At 34.1% G+C, this 20698-nt stretch overlaps 1 protein-coding gene across 4 annotated transcripts in view; it reads right to left on the bottom strand.

Moving 5' to 3' along the window:
- Positions 1-20698, bottom strand: part of ROBO1 (roundabout guidance receptor 1) — a 417122-nt gene that overhangs the window by 115670 nt on the left and 280754 nt on the right. The window lies entirely within an intron of this gene.

Below are 20698 nucleotides of genomic sequence, written 5' to 3'. Positions count from 1 at the left end.
AATCAGCATTCTTTTGTATACACTTTTCTCATATGTGCAGTTATTTCCTTGGGAGGTAGCAAAGTGGGATTCTTAGATGTATACCCAATTTAAGGCTATTGGTTTATATTGCTAATGATCTTATGTTTCATAAAGTCATTTTAATATATCATTTAAATTTCTGCCTTTATCATAACCCTGCTGTGAAACTGTTTGGGGAAGTGTTAAAATCACCTCACTTTTCACTAAAGGGAACAGAGGCTCAGAAAAGTATAACTCTCCTCCCACAGACCTCTGGTATGCACACTGTAACAATACGTTTTAATTACGCTTCCAAATGTCAGTCCCCTGACCTTAGCGTGAACACTGAAGCAGAGGAGCATATGTAATTCCTCATGGGAGCCCCTGTTACAATGCGTTGCAAATAGTAAAAATTTTGTGGGAGGAAATGACTTGTGCAATGTCACACAACAAGTTGGAACAAGGTGAAGACTTTAGGTAAGATATGTGTCTTTGGCTATACGCGTTATACAAATGAAAATAAATGCACAGCTCACATCCTTATTATCTTAATGTTTAATAAACTTGAGTTTAAAAAACTTGAGTTCTTGAGGTCCAGAACAATTTGAGTATCATCTTATCAAAATCTTCCTAAGAACTTTTGTAACCTTTCATGCACTGATTTTGGAACACTCGCATAAGCATTTCCAAAAACCCTAAGGAAACAAAATTATTACAGGAAAAGAGGAAGATGAAAAATCCAATATCTGAAATGGAAGTGAAGTGAGCTGAGGTGTAGCTAGATGCTTTCTTATTAGTTCTATAACTTTGGATAGCATACTGAGCCTCTTGTTATGCCTCAGAATCTAACCTTGAAATCTCTGGATATTTAGGAGACAAGTTTATTGCTGAAAGAATTATACAATGAGACATAAAAGATATACCAAAATAAGAGGAAACAAACACATAATTTAACATTCTCTTTGTTTTAAAAGTGAGTAAGTGTTCAATGTTTTTTATCTACTATAAAATGTAAGGCTTTAAGGACAATTTTAAGATACTCAAATACATAGAAAAATTGCGAGTCAAAGGATAATAACATATAAATAATTTGCAACAGCATAGATTTATTTCTACAGCTTCAGTATAATACAGTACTAATTTACTTTTATGCATCTTAAATACTTGGGAATGTAGAGTTTTAAATCAACTTGCTTATGCACACGTGGGGCACCAATTAACATTATATATGACAGCCCAATGCTATTATATGTTGAAAGAATCCATACAAATGGAGAAGGAGGGGAATTTAGTTAACAAGAGTAATGAGGGGACTGCCAGGAGATCCATAGACATGAAAAAATTCCAATTTCAAGATGAATGGGAGGAAACAATAGCTGAGGTAAACCAAAATTCAAAAAGAGCTATAAAGGCCTAAGGACTTCGTAGTATACACCCTATTACTATAGCTCCAATTGTATATTACACTTGGCTTAATCATGGAAAAAACTGTATCACTAAATCTATCAAATCTATTCTGAGCCCATATCCATGTGTTCGGTATTGAATATAGATAGAAAAACTGTTTCTTTTCCATCAAAATTTATTTTATAGCCATCTTTTACAACTAAATCACATTGGCTGTGTAAATTGAAAGTAACCCACCAGGCATTTTACAAATACTTTCTCTATCCTTTGTAAGTAAACAAAACTGGAGTTTGTTTACTCTGTCAATTTTTTCTACAATAAATGTTATTGGATAAATTAAGCATCATGAAAAGCTGTTTTCATTAGTAACATAATATGACTAAAGGCATGTGGTTACACAGTGTTCATACATGTAAAACTTTCATATCAACGCAAAAATGTAAAACAAATTCAAGGCCTGAAAAATATTAAACTTTCAAAACACTTTTAATGAGAAAATGCACTTTTGTAACAATAGCAGAGATATTAATCATCAATGACTAAATACGGTCAACTAAATAGCTCCTTTGTTTATCTACTCAAGGTATTCTTTACCAAAATTGCCTAGGTAAAGCCCAAAGACAACCAAATATATACGAAAATGTAACATTTTTAAAAAAGATTTCTAAAGCCTAGATAAATTTTCAGATACATATATTAGGAAAGCAAAGTGAGCATGGGCTCTGGAGTCAGACTACTTTTTATTATATATGTGTAACTTTAGCCAAGATATTAGTTCCTCTGTATCTCTGCTTTTCAACTCTAAAATGGAAATCCTATTAATATAGAACTCTAAGGATATTATGAAGATTATGAAATGAACCATATGAAGCCCTTAGAAAATGCCTGCACATTATTGTTATAATTATTTATTACACAAATGCAGTTAATGATTCAATATTGTTTTTGATCTGTCTAATAAAAAACAATATTCCTTCCTTAGGCTAAATCCAGTAGCTTTTTATTAAAATTACAATTATAGGTCACATAAAAACATTTAGTTAAGGATGAACCTCATATATGATGACGATCCCCTAAGATTATAATGGAGCTGAAAAGTTCCTAGTAATGTTGCGGCTGTAGTAAGATCGTTCCCCAACGCATCGCCTTTTCTACGTTTAGATAGATTTAGAGACATGAAAACTTGCCGTTGTGTTGGAATTGCCTACAGCATTCAATGCAGTAGCATACCGTACAGGTTTGTGGCCTAGGAGGAACTGGCTATATCATATAGCCTAGGTGTGTAGCAGGCCATACTATGTAGGTTTGTAAGTAAACTCTACCATGGCCACCCAACAATCAAATCACCTCACGATGCATTTGTCAGAACGTATCCCTGTCATTAATCAATGAATGACTGTAATTACTAAAGCAACCTCCACTGGTTTCATCAGGAAAATATACATTTGCACTGACACAGCATAAGACTTAGAAACAAGTAAACGGCAGGCTTTATAGATCATTATTATCTCATCCAAAGCAGTGGTTCTCAATGGAGGCAATCATCTCCCCTCTGCCAGGAGATATCTGGCAGTGTCTGCAGGCATATTTTGTTGTCAGAACTTGGTGTGGGATTGGGGGACTGAAGAGTGTGGGGGTGGGGGGTGGCGCTACTGGTATCTAGTAAGTAGAGGCCAGAAATACACATCAAAGAATTATCTGACTCAAACTGCCAATAATGCAGGGATTGAGAAACTGTGTTCTAAAGACCCAGTTCTGGACTAAATAATTGCTGGATTCAAATGATAAAAGGAAGGAAGAGATACAATTAGATAATACAAATAATACTTATTGTATTTAAGGAAAAACTGCTCAGATTTCCCAGATTCGTATAAATACTCTCCCCCATAAATTTCCCACCTCAGCAATAAACCAATTTCATTATAAAATACAACATTCTGTTATATACTCACTGACAATAATGGTTAAGGACCCCAAAGTAGATGTTACAAAAAATGAAAAAATAAACAAGCCTCACCAAGCCTGGGAGACACTTCCTGCCTCAGGGATGACAGAGATAGAAACTGGCAAAAGTGAAAGAACAAACCACAGAGTAGGGGCAAATGAACTTAAAAAGCAGAAGAAAAACGACAGCTTTCAATTGCCATAAATTCAAATTAATTTTGGCATTATGTCAACGACTACATTGAAATGGACCTTAAAAGGCCGTAATTCTACTCTCAATGGTCACAAATATGGAATCCATGGTGGGCTGTTCATTTCAATAAACAAAAGAACAGAAAAATGACATAGTACTATGACCCTGATTGAATATACATAACACACTTTCAAGCAGTGCCTCCTAGTAACAATCGACATTTTGGCCGGGTGCGGTGGCCCATGCCTGTAATCCCAGCACTTTGGGAGAGCGAGGTGGGTGGATCACCCGAGGTCAACCGTTTGAGACCAGCCTGGCCAACATGGTGAAACCCCATCTCTACTAAAATAAATAAATAAATAATTAGCTTGGTGTGGTGGCACGTGCCTGTAGTCCCAGCTACTCTGGAGGCTGAGGCTGGAGAATCGTTTGAACCTGGGAAGCAGAGGTTGCAGAGAGCCGAGATTGTGCCACTACACTCCAGCCTGGGTGACAGAGTGAGACTCCGTCACACACAGACACAAAAGCAAAAAGAAATCAACATTTTATGTTGAGTCATACAAAAATCCTGATTGTGAATTTAGGGTGAGTTTATATATTTTAAACTGTGGTGCCCCTACTAAGCCAAAAATGAACGTTTTCTCTGTCTACATAGAGAAGAAAAATATGTCTAACACAAACAAAACACTACAATGTGAAAATAGCACTATTTAAAATAAGCTAAAATATTTCTTGGCAAGTCTCCTCCTGCGGCTGGATTTGACAGTTGAATTGTAAACCTATCAAAAACCAGTTTGTGTAATGAACAGACACAATGTTAAACACCGAACTGCTGGAGCACTACTTCAATGAACATAATCCGGGTAGTGGAGAAGCAGAACATGTTAAAGTTTCAGACAATGTGCTGGCATTTAGCCTATGTCAAAAATGCAAGGCAGAGGTCTTCCTTCCTCATTACCATATACCTTACCAGCCCACAATAGTAACCACATTAGAAGACCACATTTCCATAAGCTCTAGACAGTGCTTAAAGAGGCCCTTAGCTATATACATACTTGATGAAAGCAAAGCAAAACAAAAAAATGTCCCACTGGTCTTGCTCCTTTCTGGGAAAGAGACAGACGAGAGAGGAGAAGAAGATAAAGAATTTTAAAGTTTAAATATATTTAAACTTTCTACTTTTCTCTGTAATAGTCTCAGGTTTAAAAAAATGTTTTAGAGACATAAAAATGTAAAAATTCTTGATGTGTTTAATATACATGACTTTTATACACCAGGAATTTTCCCTGTAAAAAACTAGACATGACTACTTTTCTTAGGGGTAAAGACTTCTCTGAGCAGTAGGAAATCCTGCCTTCATCTCCTTTACTGAATTGTTTACTGAATAATTATAGAGAATAATCAGGTTTAAGATGTAGCTTTTCTACTAAAAGTGAAGAAAACCATTTTATGTCTCTGGTTAGCATGGAAAAACTAGCATCAGTGTTCTTATTTCCAGAATACAAGAAAAAAAATTTACCTTTGCACACAAAGAAATATACTGCCTTTAAAAAAGTAAATTCAGTAAACTTTTTTTGTTCAGTTCCCTTTTAAAACATAAATTCAGTAAGTTTTTTGATTGGGTTATTCTAGAGTATACAGCTTACCCTGAAATCAGTGCTCACAATCAGAAATAAAGATGAACTTAAAATGAACTCCTTGCGATGTCTTCATTTTCTACCCTAAAGCAAGTCAGATGATTTGCAGTATCTGTTACACAGGAATTTTTTTTTTTTTTTTTTTCAGACATCACCCCCACAATGTTATCCATACACCTCTAGGTTAACACACTAAACAGACTGGAGCTAATTAACTAGTTTGGCTACACAAATTCTTTTCTGCTTTTAATTACATTAACCTAATGTGACTTGAATTCAACAGACCAAAAACAAAACCGCTAATTATATTAAGGGCTTCAAAGATGATTTCAAATTGCTAACCACCAAACTGTCATAGAATTTATCTCATTTCCTTTAATATATTTTACATGCAAAATCTGTGCTTTACTAAAATACTATTTAAAATACATCAAAACAATGAATAATAGAATATTGATTTATAATGCTAAAAGAGAAATATGTTTCAACTAACAAAGATAAGACACACATAGGTATCAGCATACCAATAAGCAATTATGCAGTACTACATTTTTATAATCTTCGAAAAGATTAAAGGCTTGAAAATATTCATTTACAGTAGTAAGGGCTTGACAAGTGGGATTTACCTGAAGAATGAAGTTGTCTAAAGCACCTGAGTTTAGAAATTATTTTTTCAGAAAAAAAACTTGATTCGTTACCACCAACTCGTTTTCACACTATTTTGCAAAGTAAGTGAGATGAGAGGTTTTGAATTACAGTCTAGTGTATCATCCTTAAACAATTCACCACTAACTCTCCTTGTGCAGAATATCTCTTCATAGAAATGCTGTCAATTCTGCCTGGATCTTTGACCTATAGAATAGAGAGCAAGCTGTTGTGAACTACAGAAGTGCCTGGCATGGCTTCTTAACAACAATGAGATGCAGGTAACCCAGATGGCCAGTCATAGCCCCCAGACATTCCCCTTGGTGAAATCAGCTGCAGGACAGTTTTAGATGGTCCCTGAGGACTCCTTTCAACAGAAACATATGAAGAAGAGTCACAACAATAACGGCTTTTATTTCTCTAAATTTTGGCATCAAATTAACAACAACAACAACAACAGTAACAATCCAGAAAAAAATAACGTGTCTGAGGAGGGTGCAGAGAATAAGAGGAGGCAAAGTAATACCCATTACTTTCCAATCTGGCTGCAAGAATAATATCAGCCTTTAATGTTACGCAGTTCAGATTAAAGCATTCATATTGTCTAATGCATGCCATCCTATTTGTCAAAAATAATCATGCTTTATTGCATTCTAATTAAGCAAAAGCACTGCTAGTACCATAATTATTTTGTATAAATGATAGACAAAGAATTGGATAATCAATCTCAAAAGTATCCTAGTAACCTAAAATATATAATCAAGTAAAATAATTCATAAAATTCAGATATTATACAATATAAAAGAAAATACAGTATTTCTTATTTCATATTTCGGTGTTATATTCCCAGGTAGGTACTGCAAAAAGATTACTTTAAAAAACTATATCTCTTATTAAATAATTTCATGTTTTTATTAACTATGCTTTAATATCATATCCAGATACATTATATTTCTGAACATACACATTAGTAATTTTGCTGTTTGTCTTTAAGACCTAAATTTGAATGTNAGCACTGCTAGTACCATAATTATTTTGTATAAATGATAGACAAAGAATTGGATAATCAATCTCAAAAGTATCCTAGTAACCTAAAAATATATAATCAAGTAAAAATAATTCATAAAATTCAGATATTATACAATATAAAAGAAAATACAGTATTTCTTATTTCATATTTCTTTGTTATATTCCCAGGTAGGTACTGCAAAAGATTACTTTAAAAAACTATATCTCTTATTAAATAATTTCATGTTTTATTAACTATGCTTTAATATCATATCCAGATACATTATATTTCTGAACATACACATTAGTAATTTTGCTGTTTGTCTTTAAGACCTAAATTTGAATGTAGTTAGGTATCAGATAAAAATGTAAATTATTGATAAATCAATTCAAAACCATCACCATAAAAAAAATTGATAGAGAGCAACTTATACTTACTGATCTAGTGACCAATACTTCCCTTAAGTGTAAGAACAAATTTCAAGAAATTTGTTTTATATACTCTATAAAACGTATATTTTATATATTTATTTGTACTAATCTCATAAAATAATTTTAAAATTCTATGCATTTATGACAAAATGATTTTATATTAAATATCAAAGCAAATGTTTTATTTTAGATTAAATAAACAATAAACCTCAGCCAAGTCACAGTTCTTCTTGGTTAGCAAAGTTTATTAAAGATTTTTTGATCTTTGTATTTTGTACAAAAGCTATTGATTTTTTATTCATTTTCCCAAAATTTGTTACCTCCCTCTATTCCTATTTTATTCTGGTTCACAGGGAGAGAGAGAAAGGGGAAGGAGGAGGAGAAGGAAAAGGAGGAAGGAGAAATGCATTATTTTAATTACTTCCCACTCAAGTCTCTTGATTAGATATGATCTGGTTTCACGTTGTGCATCCACAGGCTGTCAGGTAAACTTGTCTTTAACTCAAGACCAGTCTAATATGAACTCGTAACACAAAATGACAGCACTGTACCCCAAGATGGATGAAACTAAGGAAAATAGATTGTATACTCATATTTATAAGATTTTGCTTTTTCTTCTAGGATATAAAATAATTATACCCAGATTAGTCAGCTTTCAATTAAACTGTAAAAAGTACCTAGATTTTACAAATGATGCACTAGTCCATTCTCAAGTGAAGGCTATTTCATCATTTACAGCCTGCTTCAAGTGTAAATAATGTTCCTGGGATTTGCACAAAAAATGTTTTATGTAACAAAAGGACACCGGGGAAGTACACACACATTGTAAAGAAAATGTGAGAATGATAAACTGAAAGCCATCAAATGACCATTCTAAAAATTCCAGGTGACATAAAAAAGGACAGCATTGCACGGAGAAAAGCCACAACTTGCTTCAAGTCTTTCAACTACTCTCTTAGGAGTGGAATTGAGAGGAAAAATAGGCAATTCGGATCTCTCCACTGGCGTCCCACATTTGCCCGGGCTACATAACACACAAGAGAACACGATCCAGTTTCATTTGTTTCCTGGTACACTTCACAATACCATTTGAAAACCAACATGAATTCAGCCAGGAGTTTAAATACTCTTGATCATCAGAGAGAAGCAACAAGAGACTCATGCAGAAAAAGCAATTATCCCAGTGGGAACACGTGGCTCTTTGCACAGCTTGGTGAGCTGCCAGCTGAGAACACAGGCCTGGGAGAGTCCCCGCCTAGGACTCTGGCAGCTGCACTTCCCTGCTATTTCCATTTCTCCTCCTAAACTTCTCATTTCTTCCTCATAGCAATTTATAAATTGGTAGTTGGCTGTTTGCTGCTGCAGAAGCTCACCTATGATAATTTGATTATAGACTACCTCAGGAAGAGCTGTACTGCTAATTGCAGGTAAGTGGGAGCCACCCTGCAGAGAGACATAAAGGAAAGGATGATTTTCTTCGTGAAAGTATAAATTAGTATCTTGCTCTCTATCAAAAGTATATCACCAGAGAACCTTCTTATGATTCCTAATTTTAATAAATAATAGAAAGAAATAACACAGCCCTCTTTAAACTACCAATTTTGCTTGCTTAAGTGTAGCTCAAAGACAATATGAAGCCTTGGGTATGGCATTTTTCTGCTGGACGCCCATTTTCCTGGGCTAGACAGAGGTACGTAGCCTAAAGCAATCAGCCAGGAAAGCCCCTTCTAATTTATAGTATTAACCAGGAACAGACAACTGCTGAGTGCTGATGAAATGGAGAGCAGATAAAACAGTGAAGGCTTTTTAGCAGATTCCCCAGGTGTCTGGTTCCCAAGTCATTAAGACTAGAACCCCAAAGTGAATCCTATAAAGGAGGCAATATAAAGAGTGGTTTTAGCCTTTGTTAGCTATCTTCTAAAAGTAAGAAAGCTAATTGATTTTTACCTCTATGAAAATTCTAGGTAGATTACATGCTAGCATTCAGCATTAATATGAAAAATTGATTTAGCTTATAGCTATTAAAGTTAATGTATTATTTCCTTCACAGGTCTCATGAAACAGTGTCCTGCTGTTTTAAAGGTAAAAAACAAAGTCTTATGGGCAATTTTCACTTCCCCACAAAACCAGGTTTGGTTTTTATCACCTCATCCAACCATCTGGATCTAATTCTGAATTTACATACGGTCACTGCTAAGACAGCCTGAAATAAAAATCTACAAGGGAATTATGACTAGACTCTAGAAATAAAGATGACAAACGTTCATAGTATTTGAGGGGAGAAAAGCTCATTTTCAAACTCTTGGCTCTTCTGAATTACAAGCACACCAGCTGGAAAGACTTTGCCAACAGTAAATCCCTTTTCCTCTCTGTGGGTTCTCACACTTAGCTCTCTAGTTTGGTCCAGTGTGAGAAATTTCCCTCACTACCAAATGCTTGCTAAGATAAAGCCTTTTCCAGAGATCGCGTATAACTGTTTACCCTTGAAATTTACATTGACTTACAGTCTGTAGAAGACACAACCATGGCAAAGTCAAATCAAGGTTGGGTATGAAAGGGATTCCTTGCTACAGACTGACCAATTTTACTTTATATAAATACATTTCTTATTAGAAAATATAAAACACATTTAATATTACTAATTAAGATTCTATAGAAGAAATATTCCTAAAATAGCTCCAAATTGAAGTAAACACTCATGCACATTCTGTGGTATTTTAATCCCAAAGAGTCAAAGGAGAAAAAGAAGAGCTTGCAAGTGACAAGCTTAATTGATTAATCAGAAGTTAGGGCTCATCAGACCAGGGTAAGAGATTCAATATCCATATGGTCAGTTGCTTCACCCTCCTTTTTTGAACACGAGATTATGCTAGAATGTAGCTCGCTCATTTGGCAAATTTGCGCCTCATTTCATATGGAAAACATGTTCAAAACATACATAAATCCCATATCTTCCAACAATACACATGTTAACATAAATTAAAATATTTCTACACACCTCCTAAGAGGAAGCAAGTAGGCTAACTCCTCAATATGAGGAAGAAAATATGATCTTAGAAAACAGGTCTGACCTAGCGCTTAAAAAGGAGCTTTCTAGTGGGGTAAACTTCAAAATTATAAACAGGTACTTTTTGCTATTTCCTGAGAACTAATAATTAACTCATGGACAAATAAGAAATACAAATAAATTCATCCTGATCATTTCTATTTCTATAGTTATTGGTGAAAACAAAATAACAGAGAAAATGATCTGTGTAAAGGGTATTGTAAAAACTGTTTGGAGGGATATTTATTCGGAACGTTCTTTCTTAGTCATAAATGGTTCCATTTCATAGCCAAGACAAAAGCATGCTGAACAAAAAATGTAATGCAAATGGCATTAATTGTACTAAGGGATATCAGTGTTTTACATGGCTTCTAACCCACGTCTAGGTTATACTGTTGGAACTTTGAGCTGAGAAATTAGAACCTTGTGCATCCTAGGTTGCTTCTATAGAAACCTATCTAAGAGTTCCAGCATTTAGGGATGGGAAAGGTCCACTAGAAGTTACATCAGTCAGTGTGAAGATTAAAGAACAAAGTAAAATCAATGAGAAAAGCTTGATCTGACATTTCCTGCCTCTCTTCTGCACAGAATGTATGTTCTGTGATGGCTAAAAATTTCTCCTAGTTTTAACATTTAAAAACACAGCACTTACATAGAAAGTACACTATCAGAATTTTTCACAATCTAAGAGATCGGACATACAGAATTCTTATGATTTCAGTCATCTCTTCTGAAAAAAAAATGCCAAATATCTTCAAATTTATGTTAAAAGCACACTATTTTATACTGCGCTGTAGAAACAAATTCAAATTCTGACCACTCCATACTAAAATAACAAATGCATTTAAATTCTCTGGAGTTTCTATAGAAATTTTAAAGAACTTAAGAATTGCAAAAGCCTAACATCTGAAAAAAATTATGTTCTATGTGTAAAATGCCTTTGACAGTTCTTTCTGCAAGTATACAAAAAAATGCATCAGTGAATCTGGTAAATTTAATAAATGTGCCAGTGTATTTAAGCAACAATCTGTATTATTGCTATTGTTTTAATTAATGAGAACTGTGATATACCAACACCAGCTACGTACATAGCACTGTTACATGCATCATTTTTAACGTTGAAAACATTCTCAGAAGGTGTATTTTCCAACATTTTGGATGAGAAAATTAAGGCTCTGTGAATATCAAAAGTTGCTCCAGATCATTTGGTAAGTGCACTGCAGGTCATTCTACAGAGATCCAACATAAAGCTTCTACAGAGGGCTTTCTTTGAGACAGAGAACAACGGCTTACATTTTTTTTGCTTCCCACGCCATAAACTACAAATTCACAGTATTTTTTAAATGTATAGATCCTCAAACTGAATGGTTGGAAGAATGAATAGCTGCTCTCCATGGACCTCCCTGAGCACATTAAATTGAAGTTCCTCCTTCCAGCACCTGACCAATCTGGACATCCAACCTAATGGTCATTAGTCCATGTAATTGTCAGCAGAAAAAAAAAAATGTGCATGTTTACATTTCATATTTGCATGTGTTGTCTGTAGGACTAATGTTGTAAGGTAAATATCCCACATGCATTTCTATGCAGAAGAATGGCTCTCCTGTTGCCATGCAAACATGTGCTTATTATTATGAATGTTTAAAGGTTAAACAGAATATTTATAAGCTTCCCTAATAAAGATGGAGAAGTGTGGCATGATCTTTTATACGCATGATGCATGGAACAATACAGTGATGTGATATATCGAGGTGAGAGAAGAGTGACACCATGCATGTGAAAAGACTAAGGAATAAGAGATCATGGATTCCTTAGTAAATTGTACTCTATCTCCTCAAAGAGACAAATTTACATTATTTTCAGCCAGTATTATACAGATTCAGCTCAACTGCTTTTGAAATGTTCCCATACAGTATGATGCTCTTAAAGGTGACTTAAGCAAAAGCCTGCTTCTAATGCAATAGGCCTTTAAAGCTTTGTGATCACCTCGATTTGTAAGATTTAAGAAGAGTAAACCTGTACCATCTGGTAGTAATTTTGTTAATGCACAACAGACTATTTTACAAGTGTACAATTTATCATATTATCAAATTCCTTGGTCTTAAGGAGATAAAAACCGCAGTGGTCAGATGTTACCAAGAGCTGTTTGGTTAAAGTAACTAACCTTTAAACAAAAGAATTGCAGAATCAGCATTAGATTGAGGAGATACTAGCCTCATCATAAAACTTAGAATTATTCTTTGAGAGAGAATATTTAAATAAAAGTGATAATGTGGGCAAGATGAAGAAATAATGCCAATCATCACCAATTATAAATAATGAAAAGGAAATCTCAATCCCCTGTAAAGTGATCAGATTAAAAATAATTGAAAACTAAAAGGCTTAAGAAAATGTCTTTGATTTTGCATTTTGAACCCTGTTTTAAGGAAAGGATATTGTTCACAATATCTTGTAAAATCAAATGCCCTTTTGAATGTACTACTTTTTTTTTTTAAAGATTACAATTCACTTTGCTTGATGTCAATAGAAAGAAAACATGCAGTCCATACTATCATAAGCAATCAGAAAGATTATAAGCAATTAGAAAAGTCAACTTTTAAAATAGAGAATTTACTAAAAGTATTGATATGTAAATATTTGTCCAAATTAAAGATAAAATGTATAAACAATTCTTTAAGATAAATTCTAAAACTATATTTTAGAGAAATATTTCATCTGATAAATGGAACACTGAGAATTAAATAAACTATTTAGGACATCATCCATGAACCCACAAAAGATTGGGCCTTTAATTTGGCAAACTACTTTAACCTATAATTAAACAAAGTGCTCCCTGACAGTAGCAAAATCCCACTAGTCCTTGGCTATTGGGAGACATTTAATGGTCTGATCAGATATATCAAAGTGCTTGGAAACTGAAGAAACTGTAGCTGCTTGTGTAAGCATATATTTTAAGAAAAAAGTAAGAGAAGAAACAACATTTGCAGTCTGCTTTCTATGCTGGGGTGGCAACCTAATCCGAAATTTCTATTGCAGGTTTGTTATCTGACCATGTGTGTTCATTTTGTATCATTTTAATATAGTACTTCTGCTTAATATATGGTATTATTTTTAATTATGAGGTACAACTTTCTTTTTGGCTGATTATTCCAATTTCTGAGACACTTTCTGCTTTCTGGAAGGTCTATTCTGACTAATAGATCATGGATGCTAACTAGCAGCATGCAACCATATCAGGTTTCGTCTCAGTGATTTTCAAGAGTTGGCGGAATTCCATGTGGAAGGCAGCATAGGCATACTTGGTGAGGCAGTCCTCTATGTCATGTAATGTTACTTTGACTGAAACTAACATGTGGGTGGAACTAACTTTTGGAAAAGTATCCAAAACTGTTTTGGGTCTGAGTGTGCTGACTCATGCCCATAATCCCAGCCCTTTAGAAAACCAACCTTGGCAACACAGTGAGACCCCATCTCCACACACACAAAAAAATAGCTGGATATGGCTGCACATACCTGTAGTCTCAGTTACTCACATGGCTGAAGGGGGAGGATCACCTGAGCCCAGGAGATTGAGGCTGCAGTGAGCCATGTTCACACCACAGCACTCCAGCCTGGGCGACAGAGAGATATCCTGTCTCAAACAAACAAATAAAACCAAAAGACTTGTTTTTTAGGAAACCTATTTGGAAAAACAAAAACTCCAGAATCATCTCAGGAGATTTAAGAGAATACTAACAAACAGTATGCAACAATCAAAGCAGGATAGCATATCAACATTGTATGATATCAAAACTGAGGACTTTAATTCATATGTAAGTTCATTATAGTACTTAGATGAAACTTGAAAATATACAGTATATTGTTTCCCAAAGTCATCAAAGATTATCTGTTGAACTAGAAAATATTTTGTTTGGCAATCTTTGCTGTCCAATGCCTTACTTCTGCATCTAAATATACTTCACCCGTCTATGGTCCTGGAGTCAGTTTACATAAAGTTAAAAGAACTTTATAAGGAATAACAAGTAGGTGTTTCAAAGGACCTGGACAAAAATGGGCATGTAGATTATACATTATAAAGCCCATAAAGGTATATATCTTACATATTGAGACTCATATTGATGTAAACCTATACATTGACCAAAACAGGATATACTACAGTTTTACAAGTGTTTGGTTTTATGATCCATGAAATATCTAATTCAAAAGGTTTGCTTTAATTTTTGAAGTTAAACATCTTCACCTTTCCAAGTTATTAAATTGAGTGTAGAATGAACAGGAACTGAAAATCAAGACAGGAGAACTTAAAATAATGCTTTATAATGAGGCTGCCATCAACAGTCCTCAGAACACTTTTGACTACTGTGGTTTGATTCTCAGAATGATCCTATTAAACAGGCAAACAAGATATCATTGTCTGAATATTTTCAACAATTAAAGGACTTGACTAAGGTTTGGTTGTTAGGACAGTTTCAAAAAACGTGCTTTGGATATAACAGACCTTTCCCAAGATGGTCACAGATTAAGCTTAACTTACTATTGAAATTGCTGCAATTTATTTTCTGTTTTGAATGAGATTGTATGACAACCTCTGATATTCAGTCATTTAAGATCAATTTCTATATGTTCGCAATAATATGCAGAATGTACAAAATATTAATCAAATCAACATAAGGCCGTCCCCGTAACTAATGGATAAATAAGCAGGGAAATTTACTAAACCCTATATATTTAAAATACTACTTTCAATGCTGTTAACAAGATAGGAAATACTGAATTTAGAACACAAAACAAATGGAAAAACTATATGAAATAAATCCATGAAAACCCTTTGTTGTTGAGTTTTTTGTTAAGATATATCATAATCAAATTTGAGTGTCGTTTTAGATGGGTTGATCAGGTCTAGTCTGTCATGGGAAAAATCCCAGGAAGAACTCTTATGATGGGAGACTCTACACTAAGCCATTATGTGACTCAGGGTAAATCAATGGGGCTTGGCCTGTTGTCCCTGAAAACAAGGACCTTGCGTATTCACAATCTCTCAACTCTGCTCCATCTCTAAGATTCTATATCAGTGTGTCACACTGATAGCAATGTCTTTACTCACAGAATTAACTTGTGTAGTATCTCCTATTTTTAAGCCAATAAAATATCATGCTTTAGAAAAAAGAAATGGTGTGGATGATACCCTCTTCCCATTTTACAGGAGAGTAAGATAAGAAATACGTAATTATATGTGGAAATAAAATTAACAAAATCACATATATTCAAAATTAGCAACTTTTCATTCCTGAGTATCCTAAAAGACAAATTTCTGACTTATATTTCATTCATTTAATACCTTCTCAAGAAATATGTATTGAGCTTCGACCACAAGACAGACATGAGGAATACAGGTAGCCTTTCATGTCTTATGTATATTAGATAAGTAATATATAAATCATAATTTAGAATAGATTTTAAGAGAAGCACTTGGTAAAAGGAAAAGGAACAGATCATAGGAAGAAGAAATCTAGTGTGGGTATTTGGGTGGGATTTTGCTGATGGCTTCTCTGAAGAAGTTGTCTTTGAGACCTGAAAATGAATGTGTTAGACAAAGGGAGTGTAGGAACAGAACATTACAGATAGAAAACCACATGCCACGACTCTCATAAATTGGTACACCAAGCTGTTGGTATGCAAGCTTTCAAATGCACATGTAACATATGAATAGTGAAAAGACAGAGCAACAACCAAATGCTCACTGAAATTATCTTTTTAATTGCATTGTCATCTAAACTAATTTATGTACTAGAACAGAGAATGCTTTAGTTTATTGCAATCCTTTCAAAAGAGTGCTTGGACTTCACAGGTAGGTGTGAAATACTTGGCTTTCTTTTTTCTAGTTTCAGGGTCCAAACATGATGAGTCTATGTGTAATTATTTAAATAAAATTGCAAGTGTATGGGAAGTTTCAGGATGTTCCTTGCGAAGAGGAACCAGCCTTTCTCAACCAGTACTTTGCATCTGAATCACATAATTTCTCAATTCCCCTAAGGATAATACATAACGAGAACTGTTCTAGATGCATGGGAAAGAAGCTGATTCATTACACACAGTGGATACCTTTAGGGCACTAGGACAGAATTCTCCTGTGGAATAAGCAGTTGATGATAGCATTGCCCAATAAAGGTATACATAGAACTTGAATCAGTTTCTTAATTTCAGTGTTAGTCTAAACACTACTTACTCATAATGTTCACCCAAAACACTCCTAGTGATTCTGTGGCAACTGAAAATTCTCACAGTTGTGAATCAGATATAGATAGAAATACGTGCAGAGGAGATAGAAAGCTGGATCTTTGTTCCCATACATTTATATCATCATCTTGCTTCTTGAAGAAAATTGGGATTGTTATGGCATGAGTAGTTTTGGATTTTCCTTTTCCATCAAGATTTAGATGACTAAACATATTCAGAGTTCAAATTGGTAGACTAACAACAATCATAAAGAGAACACCATTACTAATGTGTATTAAGTGTGTCACCATTTACAATGACATTTAACATGCATTTTCTCGCTGAATTCCCTCAACGACACATTGAACTAATCTACGTACGATTAGATAATTCATTTCACAGATGGAAACGATGAAATTTATAGAGATCAAATGTCTTCCATAAGATCATGCATTTAATAGGTGTTGAAACCCAAAATTATAATGTGGTCTTATAATGCCCGAGCCTACGCTTTGTTCTACTAATCCCCAGCGTTTCAGTGATTAAATATGAAAATTAAGATAGACAGGAAACAATTATTTTTAAGTCATATATTCAATCCAATTACTGGTATAATAAAGTTGTGTTGACTTAACATATTTAAATCCCAAATAGAAGATTTATTTTGGTAAATAAGTAGAATACATGACGTGCATTGACACTTTATGTAAGATGAACCCGAAAAAAAAATCTATTTCTAGTTTACTGCTCAGGTTTCCTTTGACCTTCACACAACAGAGCTATATACTTATTTTGCAGAAACACAAATTTAACTTCTCAGGGAAAAGGGGCTTTATGACATCAGCTGTATTAAGTATGTTAATTTCCTCTGGGGGAGAGGAGGGGAAGAGGAAGCAAAAGACATTGAACAATGAAAGAAATTGGAAGAGCAGACGAAAGCACTAATCGAAGGAAGGGAGGAGAAGCAGATGGCGTAGGAAGGAGACATGTGGGAATTGGGGGGAAAGGAAGCAATTGGCAAGGAGTGGGCTGAATGCCAAATTTGTGAAGGATCTGAAGGGCACTGGGGATTTGGATGGGATGTGAGTCAGCTGCTTTTTACCAAAATATCACACCAACAATGGAAATCAAAGAAGCCTACAAAGACACACAGGAAGCAGAGAAGGACTGGGAAAAGACCTGATGACACACTCCATTCTAATAATTTTACCTGGTCAGCATGGGAATGGGAAGTGTTAAATAGTTATTTTTGGTTTTTTGGCTTTGTTTTGTTTTTTACTGCATAACTAAGTTGTTCTCCGACCTTCATTACGAATTTTCAAATCTTTAACTTGCTTTTGAAAGAAATGATACAGATAAAACCCTTCTATATATTTTAGCTATTTTTTACTTACCTTATATAAATGTGATTTGCTATTCAATGTCACTCATACACAAAACAATTCATTTAAACCTTCTAGGATTACAGTGACCAACTATCCCCATTTTCCCAGACCTGAGGGATTTCCTGGGAATAGAATTCTCATTTCTAACACCAGGACTATCCTGGGCAAAACAGAATGGCTAGTTTTCCTATGTAAGGTAAAATCTTAAGAAAAGCTACTAAATGTACTTGTTCATCATACTAAAGCATACTGATGCTGTAAATTTTTTTTCTACATTTTGCAAAGAAGAATGGATAAAATCTTAATTCAGTTATGCAATAAATAGATGAAGTAAAAAAAACAGTTACTGATTGGATAATGGCTTTGATGAAAATAAATATCTTATAAACAAATTCTTTCCCCATCATCTAAATTATTTTTTCAATCAAGTAAAAACAATGGTAGACATAGAGAATATTTGTGACATGCTACTGTGAGGACAGTAGAAAGAATAAACAAGTCAGCATAACTTATCTCAAGGAATAATATAAGCCATTCAAAAATGCTTAAGTCACAAAGGCTCATACCAGCTAAGAATTTGAAGCATGAAAAAATGACTTTTAAGCTCTTCTTCTTAATAAAATGAAACAATTCAGGATAAATGATTGACAAAGGTTATCATGAAGAAAATAATTCTGAAATTTCAGAATTGAGGCTAGGCAGAGCTTAATATTTATACTGTGGTGTTAATGTGTTAGTTTTTACTGTACTTTATTATATCTATACAAAATTCCCCAGACACTATATTAATAATATTTTATTTAACGCAATTTTTCATTTGTTATGTAACATCTCATAATTGCTTACTTTTTTCAGCAATAACTTTTGAAATCTGTGCAGCTAATGATATTAGAACCTGGCTAATTCACAATTTGGACTGATAACTACAAAGCATATTCAGTTGAATGATTTACTGATTTATAATATCCTCTTCAATATAAATCCTTCTTTTGGTAAATGCCAAATGATGACAGTTAATTGTTTTCTTTAAATAACCTCTAATCTCTTTTTAGGTAAGACTTCTAGTCTTCAGAATAAATAACTTTAGGTTGTCAGAGCTATAATATTTGGCCATATTTGACCATTTCTGTGGCCATCTTTTATGAACCTACTCAACCTTTCAAATTTAAAAACCTTTTTAATGTTATAGATTTCAATACTGAACATAATATGGACTAGTTCTTGAACATGCCAAACCCCAGTTTCAAAACCACCACAACTTCCATTCTGTGAACTAATCTCTCCAAATCCTTGAATATTAAAAATAGTACTTCATAATGGAAATTAAGAGATACTATCGTCCTGAGTCAAAATTCGCACTGATAGCATAGCAGAGTTGTTATATATGTTGCAGAATCTATAGGACCCTAAAGAAATGTTATGAATGAAAAAAATGGAAGTGACCCCTTGGTTGCCCTCTCTTTCCCCACCAGCCAATTTAGATGTAGCGACTGCATTAGCAGAAGTTTAGTATGTATCTGACAAGATTGTTGCCAGGATTAAATGGGTGAATATACACAAAGTGCTTATAATACGACCTGGCACATAGCAAGTGCTATCATCATCATCTCCTCGTTCTTCATCTTCTTTGTAAGACTAAATTGACAAGTATAAGCATACCCTAATGTAAAGAAAATAGCTTAGGCATTGGGTTTTCATGTGGATAAAATGAGATTATATAAAGCATATAATACAGAGCAAGTTCTTAATATTCAATAGCTGTATTATCTCTAAAAATTGACATTTATTTAAATTACATTTAATAAAATAAAATTTAAATAAATAAATGTAAATAATCTTTATTTACAATTTTCAGATTAAAAGGAACTTTTTTCTTTTTTCTTTTTTTTTTGGGGATGGAGTTTCACTCTTGTTGCCCAGGCTGGAGTGCAATGGCGCGATCTCGGTTCGCTGCACCCTCTGCCTCCCAGGTTCAAGAGACTGCACTGCCTCAGCTTCCCAAGTAGCTGGGATTATGGCATGCGCCACCATGCCTGGCTAATTTTTTTGTATTTTTAGTAGAGACGGGGTTTCTCCATGTTGGTCAGGCTGGTCTTGAACTCCCAACCTCAAGTGATCTGCCTGCCTTGCCCTCCCAAAGTGCTGAGATTACATGCATGAGCCACCGTGCCCGACAAAAGGAACTTTTTTTCAATAGACTTTCATGACACAGTTATGCAGAAGAGCTAAATACAAGGCCTTAAATAACTACCTTGTAACATTCAATAAACATATCATGTATATTATGTAGCAGATATTGAAAATTTATTATTGTTTCTGTAAATATTCATTTACTAATCTAAAACAAAAGGTTTAATTCCTACTTGTCAATTAGCAGATCTCATATAAATACATAAAAGTATCATTTTCTGTTAGTATAATGGTATTAATTTATGATCTTATTTTAATAGATATTAAGATAAACTATACAGTTGCTTTTGTCTCATCAGTTATCACCTAGGTACTATTAAATACCTTAATATTTTATTTCATAAACACATTTGTGTTTATGCTTGTAACAGTCAATTACATAAGTTTTATTTATAAGCCATCCTCCATAAGAGATCAGCAATTTCATCTCTATGCCTGCAATTCCTGCAGCTCCCACCAGGTTCATTTTACAGAAATCCAATACAAAGTATGGGAAATTGATGCCTGGAACTTGGCGCAACTGTCTGTGACCCAAAGAAACTGTGCTAATTTATAACAAACTTACCTTTTTGCTGAGATAAAAATAACAAAATTG

This window comes from Rhinopithecus bieti, unplaced genomic scaffold (genome assembly GCF_001698545.2).
Source record: "Rhinopithecus bieti isolate Rb0 unplaced genomic scaffold, ASM169854v2 scaffold_13451, whole genome shotgun sequence".
Classification (NCBI taxonomy): Eukaryota; Metazoa; Chordata; class Mammalia; order Primates; family Cercopithecidae; genus Rhinopithecus; species Rhinopithecus bieti.
Note: the sequence above shows the minus strand (reverse complement) of the source record. Positions and strands in the feature narration are given on the sequence as shown.